At 32.0% G+C, this 7,292-nt stretch overlaps 1 long non-coding RNA gene across 3 annotated transcripts; it reads left to right on the forward strand.

Annotated features, from left to right (window-relative positions):
• Positions 1-1,843: 1,843 nt before the first annotated feature.
• LOC126369898 (uncharacterized) lies at positions 1,844-7,091 on the forward strand. Of its 3 annotated transcripts, none has more exons than XR_007566775.1 (4): positions 1,844-1,926; positions 1,958-5,593; positions 5,728-5,909; positions 6,044-7,091. It is a non-coding gene; the product is annotated as an uncharacterized LOC126369898 (long non-coding RNA). The 3 variants fall into 3 exon arrangements; XR_007566776.1 differs by having other exon boundaries at positions 1,857-5,054; positions 5,202-5,593; XR_007566774.1 differs by having other exon boundaries at positions 1,860-5,593.
• The last annotated feature ends 201 nt before the right edge of the window (positions 7,092-7,292 follow it).

The raw sequence follows: 7,292 nt of genomic DNA on the forward strand, positions 1-7,292 counted from the left end.
CACCTTAAAATAGAAGGAAACGGTATAGCTTTCTTTAAAAAAGCTGAAAAATATTTTAAGTACTTATTTGCTAATATATTAACCGCCTTACAAATATAGACGACCAAGCAAAATTGAATCTAACTATTAAATAAGTAATTCGATTGAACTTTTTTTTGCTGCAAATTTTTAAGTTCTTGTATATTTTTTATTACTAATACGGTAGCTTATAAATATTATATTACTCAGTTGTTATGATCTTCATGATATGGGCTATAAACTGTTACAAATAACACTAGTATTACAGTTGTGTTGGTATACATTAATAGTTATCTTTATGTTTGTTTCAATTATTCCTGCATTAATATAATAATTGAATGTACAAATACCTAGTTATAAATATATTGTTATACTTATTGTAAATTATTTTAACTTCAATTACTCGTATTAGTAACTCGCTCTGTAAACGTATCCTCTCGTTTGACGTGAGATGTCAACTGTCAACTCGAGGATTTCGCAGTCTGTAGTTAGCGCCAAAACGTACGGCTTTGTTATTGATAATGTTAAAATTATATTTCTATTTAATAAAAGATTTACTTGTTATACTAATATAAAGTTATTATTTATACGACAAATCCCTTCCCTGAGTTGTAGTCTTACAATTCAGAAGTGGGATCAGCACCGGTTTTGAAACATCGGTGTATTCTCGCCCACAAAAAGAGTGTAAGTAATCTGCAAATAGTTCTGTAAACATCTCTGTACTGTTATAATATTTCAATATTAGTTGGTAGTAGTGGTAGAATAGTGCAGAGTGACTATTCTTGTAAAGAGTACATGTATGTAACACTTATAGGTTATAAAAAAAAAAAAAAAGAAAATATGTTAATAGTTATTAGGTTTTCCATTATTTTTTTTTTCTTTTCCTTTTAACTTAAAAACATCATAAATTATTGTGTATGAAAGTGATACATGGAAAATATAACAATGTTATACTACAAGACTATTTATATTTATGTACATTTGGTATGGTTACCTTACTACCACAATTGGCTACGTGTTTATTTGACTATATGCACCTATCCTTAAATGAAAAAATAATAATACTAAGAGTGTGTTGTTAATACAATATTTTCTTTCGAGGAACAATGTTGATGAGTCACGGTGAAAGTTCTGATCTGGCTGGTATGCCCGATCATCCATGGGTGGCAATGATGGAGTCTGGACACAGGATGTCTACAGTGAGAGTGCTCACCCCGCTGTCATGTCACAGAGATAGTCTAACCCCAGCGGAAAGAGATGGGTGCTGCAACTATGGTCAGCATAGTGCGTTGACAACCCCGTTCAAGAGCAAGGTATTTTGACACTCCACAAGAGCAGCGGAGACAGATCCAGATATGGCAAGTTACACAGCTTCTTAACTGACTTCAAATTCATTAATGAAAGAAAGACCATTGCAAAGACCAAACAGACCGAACAAGTTGACAAAGTTACAGACTTTTGAGCCTCTATTGAATGGCATTGCACTATATTTCTTGGATTGTGTATTGCATTTAGGCAGTTTGTATACTTAAGTTTGAAAATATATAATTTTATGTTACTTACTCTAGCAAGTTAATTTAAGTAGACTTATGCTATCATGGTTTATCTTATGATATTACACTTCAGTCACATATAAAGATGCACCAGTAAATAAAATACTTACCTATTTTCATACATTAGTAGAGTAAATGAAATACATTTACTGTTGATTCCAAATATATAATTAGGTTATATTCTATATGCTAAAACAGGCTTCTAGCATTAATATGTGTGATAAATAATATTCAAAACATTCAACAAGAAAAAAAAACTAGACTGAATAAATTTAACACTAATATTTAAAATAAGATTAAGACCTAATTATGTGTCTAACATATCAAAAGCCATTCATCATATTCATTCTTATTGGTAGAAAAGAAAAAGATAATGTTTTTACAAGTCCTTCAGATTTATTATTATAGAGGGTTTAGTTTTCAAAGTAGGTACTTTACTTACATGCCTACACTTTTAATAGTATTCAAATGCATTTAACCACGAAGGTTGTTAATAAAAAAAAAATAATAATAATTTAATTCTTGAACTTTCATAACATTCATGATAAAAATAATGTACACTCACCTTATTTTTTAGCGCTATTGAAGTTATTCTCATGGTTTATTTTATTGACTTTTTGCATAGGTTATTAGAATTTTGTCACCAAATTATTTACTGTGCTATGATGGTACTTTAACCAGTTGAAAGAATAATGTCAGGCACATTAAAAAAAAAAAAAAATAATAATAATAATAGAAGGAATGTTGAGACTTTTAGTTAGTATGTGTCTACCAATACAGCCTTTGTGGTGACTAGTTACTAACCTATATAGTACAAGTATCAGGATACCTAGGCTAAGTATATCTTTAAGTACAGGCTAATCTCGAGAACTTTCGAATAAATTTGTGCGTGGCACTTGTCATAGTCTTCACGTCTGCTAGAAAGTTACCACCAGTAAAATAGAAACAAAATGTGCCTAGGGGAAGCCAGGTAGAGTGGCTAGTAGTTTATAATAAATGACGCGAAGTAAGAGTGTCTTGTAACTAATCAAAATGTTGTTTTAACTTGAATGTTCTGGATTATTCACAATCATAGTGACGTAAACCTAATTAAAAGAATCTCAGCTTCTTATATTTACAGTTAAGTAACATCAACATGTATGATGTGGTTACTGCCGGTAGATACTTCAATTAATGCGACTACTGTTAGTTTATTATTCGTAATAACGTACCTAGCGTTATCCCGATACTATTGAGTTAGTGTAATTCCATGATCTCTGTCTACCCCAATGTGGCTCTACGGATTCTACATTATAAAGCAATCTAATCTCTTTGATTAAACGCCTGTTGCGTATCTTATGATTATCGTATTTTGCTACTTCTTCTTATATCGTGTGGGTTGTGAGGTGAATTACCAACCTCATCAACCCTGGTGTTAGGGTTATTATTGGGCCGTCAAGGGCCCCTGACATGACTCATGTAACAACTGCTTACTTAAATTGGTAATCAGTAACTGGGACCAACGGTTTATTTTGTTTTCCGACAATTGGGTGGTTAGCCTGTGGCGTCCTAACTAAACTAAGGATCACAAAGTGGGTTTTGTGATGTATCCCCACAGGGATTCGAACCCGGGACCAACCTCAACCTCTGGATCATGAAGGCCGATTTCTGCTTATTATCAATGTTATCTATTTTGCTAGTACTTAAAAACACTAATATACCTATCTTAAACGTTGTATGTAATACTGTCCACTGCAAGATAGTTATGAGGCGGTATACCAAAAATTTAAGACTTATAAATACAATATGTTATCTAGCCGTCAGACCAATAATTCTTATGTGATCGAAAGGTTTGATGTTATAAATTGCGGTTAAATACCTAAGGAATATTATCCAAATAAGCACTTAAGTTTGAGGGCATTTTAGTGATTCAAAAACGAACTCGTAATGATTATAAAAAAAAGAGCTATTAGAATGTATGGTAAACCTGGAATGCAACAATATATATGGATACAATACAATTACTCGTTATTGAACCAAAACAAGACTTATCATCAATACGCGGCAATTGGCGACCTTATCGATGTAATAATAATAATAATTTCTTATATGTGTATAAATCGTAAATGATGATATTAGTCGATTAAGTTTAACGTAATACCTATCACATAATAATTACTCGAATATGCGACAGAAGAATATGTGTAGGTACCTAGTATTATATTTATTTGTATGTTTCATAAACATAACTAGCGAAAAGTGGGTATTTGCATACTATACACCTCTGCTCACCCTTTCGGGGATATAAGCGAGATGCTCTGTTATGTGCTTTATTCATTGTAACTTTAATTTTTAAATCAGTTAGTTAAAAGGTTAATTGGGCATTACATTATTTATCAGGGATTCCCAATATTTGTATTATTACAGTTATTACAACCATACTTATTAGGATACAATTATTTACACTTGTTTTATCCAATTACAATGACAGCTACTTATCGACCACTACTTTCGGACGGCGATATAATTCACCACTTAACATTATTAATTAGACCAGAGCTTTGTTCGAATAAGGCTCGGTTAGACGTGTGTACTTGGTTCATCATACGACGGCTCCCAACTAATTGGGAATATAATCTTAATTCAGTTCTCTTTTATTTTAGTTGTATAGCGAAATATAGACAAACCTAATAATATGCTTACGACAGCGATTATTCGAGTAGGTTCCGTGAAACCTACAGGTTTCACAGAAAAGCCAAAAGGGGTACCCATAATTATTTGTTTTGGCTGCCATTAAATACTATAGTTCAGTATTGGATGCCACACCAGATATATATGTCATGTCCATATGCAAGTGTCAGAAAAAGGTGTGAAAATGGAACAAGTTCAGTATCTCTAGGTATTCACATTTAAAGTTGAATAACATGTTTCTTTTAATTAAAAGGTGCTCCTAATTAAATTATAGTGTTAGTGTATTATAGTATTCTGTAGTTCTTTTTTAAATCCAAGTTATTAGTTTTGTAATCATTTAATGTGGGGTTCCGTTAAAAGGGAAAGTTGTTCCGAACTCTACAAGATGTTGAAAATAAACACAAGTAAGAAAGAATACTTACAGTCATCTTAGCAATTACAAAAACATAAAAGAAGTACATTATGTAATTAATACTTGTTATTTATTTGATGATAATACTTATCAATTTAATTATCCAATATTTTGTTTCGGAAGAGGCAAAAATTTATTTATTAAAAATTATTAAAGCATACTTTATAGTATACCTACTCAAGTATACTCTTACTAATTACATGGGAACCGATTACGGTTTATACTAATTTATAATAGATATACTTAATACCCTGACTCTATTCAGTAAAGAACCTGCAAATATAGAAATCGTTAGCAGATAATTTTACAAACTGACCAATTTTAAGGGTCAACAGATAATTTTACAGACTGACCAATTTTAAGGGTCAATAGATAATTTGACAGACTGACCAAATTCAAGGGTCGACAGATAATTTGACAGACTAATCAATTTCAAGGGCCAACAGATAATTTTACAGACTGACCAATTTTAAGAGTCAACAGATAATTTGTCAGACTGACCAATTTTAAGGGTCAACAGATAATTTGACAGACTGACCAATGTCAAGGGTCGACAGATAATTTGACAGACTGGCCAATTTCAAGGGTCAACAGGTAATTTCACCAACTGACCAATTTCAAGGGTCAACAAATAATTTTACAGACTGACCAATTTTAAGGGTCAACAAGTACCAATGCAATGCCATGATTTAACTGACAAATTGCCGAGTAAGACAGAACTGGTCTATACAATGAGACAATAAATATAATAAGTGGTAGCAGTATAAATTATAAACTGTTTATTATTAGAATCAGAATAGTCACCAGCGACTATCCTTCGGTACTTGTCAATTTCAAGGACAGGTATAGAATCAGAATATTCACCAGCGATTATCCTTCGGTACTTGTCAATTTCAAGGACAAGTATAGGATTACAGTGATCACCAAGGATCATACTTAGGTACTTGTCAATTTCAAGGACGAGTATCAGGAACTGACTAATTTCAAGGGTCACTAACAAGGACGTGTATTAGGAACTGACTAATTTTAAGGGTCAGTAATAGATTCAGGGTGATCACCAGCGATCATCCTTAGGTACTTGTCAATTTCAAGGACGATTATCAGGAACTGACTAATTTCAAGGGTCAGTAATAAGCTCAGGGTGATCACCAGCGATCATCCTTAGGTACTTGTCAATTTCAAGGACGAGTATTAGGAACTGACTAATTTCAAGGGTCAGTAATAAGCTCAGGGTGATCACCAGCGATCATCCTTAGGTACTTGTCAATTTCAAGGACGAGTATCAGGAACTGACTAATTTCAAGGGTCACTAACAAGGACGTGTATTAGGAACTGACTAATTTTAAGGGTCAGTAATAGGTTCAGGGTGATCACCAGCGATCACCCTTAGGCACTTGTCAATTTCAAGGACGAGTATTAGGAACTGACTAATTTCAAGGGTCTGTAATAGGCTCAGAGTGATCATCAGCAATCATCCTTAGATACATATCAATAACAAGTACCTAGGAATATGTGTTAGGAACTAACCAATTTCAGGAGTTAGTGCGACTTACGGTCATTTAACTTTAATAAAAACTTTATTGATCTAAAATGTGTCTTATCGTGCATTTACTTAGACTTACAGTTGATACAGTCAAATATACCTACGGTATTTTATATGTAAATAAAGTAAAGCTTGTGAAGTTTGTGTGAAGGTTAATCTAAGAGATATTTATTTTCAAATTAGAAAGTTACATGTCAATTTCAAGTAAGGACATGTATTATAAACTAACCAATTTCAAGGGTTAGTAAGGCTTTAAGTTTATTTAACATTAAGCAAATCTCTATTTATGCAAAATGTGCTTTAGCATGTATTTATTCAGACATACAGTTGATACCGACAGATATATCTATAGTAGTGTTATTAGAACAAGTTTGTTCGAAGTTTAAGCTTAAAGTTATCTTTTTTTTTTAAATCAGTAAGTTTATATTATTTACAGTACTTTAATAGTGATAAAGATTGTCAAGTAACTTCAAAGAGTATCGCTAGAAATAAGCATATAAATTCTGTCATTATACTTAAAATTCCTACTGTATTTTAATTTGCGTAACGAGTGTAGCATTATATAAAAAGAAAAGAAATGTACTTCTTATTTTATTGTTAGTAGCTCTAATGAACAACGAAGGGACTCGTTGATATATCGGATGGCCGAGTTGTTATGATCTTCATGATATGGGCTATAAACTGTTACAAATAACACTAGTATTACAGTTGTGTTGGTATACATTAATAGTTATCTTTATGTTTGTTTCAATTATTCCTGCATTAATATAATAATTGAATGTACAAATACCTAGTTATAAATATATTGTTATACTTATTGTAAATTATTTTAACTTCAATTACTCGTATTAGTAACTCGCTCTGTAAACGTATCCTCTCGTTTGACGTGAGATGTCAACTGTCAACTCGAGGATTTCGCAGTCTGTAGTTAGCGCCAAAACGTACGGCTTTGTTATTGATAATGTTAAAATTATATTTCTATTTAATAAAAGATTTACTTGTTATACTAATATAAAGTTATTATTTATACGACAAATCCCTTCCCTGAGTTGTAGTCTTACAATAACATATGTCTGGTTTGGGAGCATACCTTTGA

This window comes from Pectinophora gossypiella, chromosome 9, assembly GCF_024362695.1.
Source record: "Pectinophora gossypiella chromosome 9, ilPecGoss1.1, whole genome shotgun sequence".
In the NCBI taxonomy this organism is placed as follows: domain Eukaryota; kingdom Metazoa; phylum Arthropoda; class Insecta; order Lepidoptera; family Gelechiidae; genus Pectinophora; species Pectinophora gossypiella.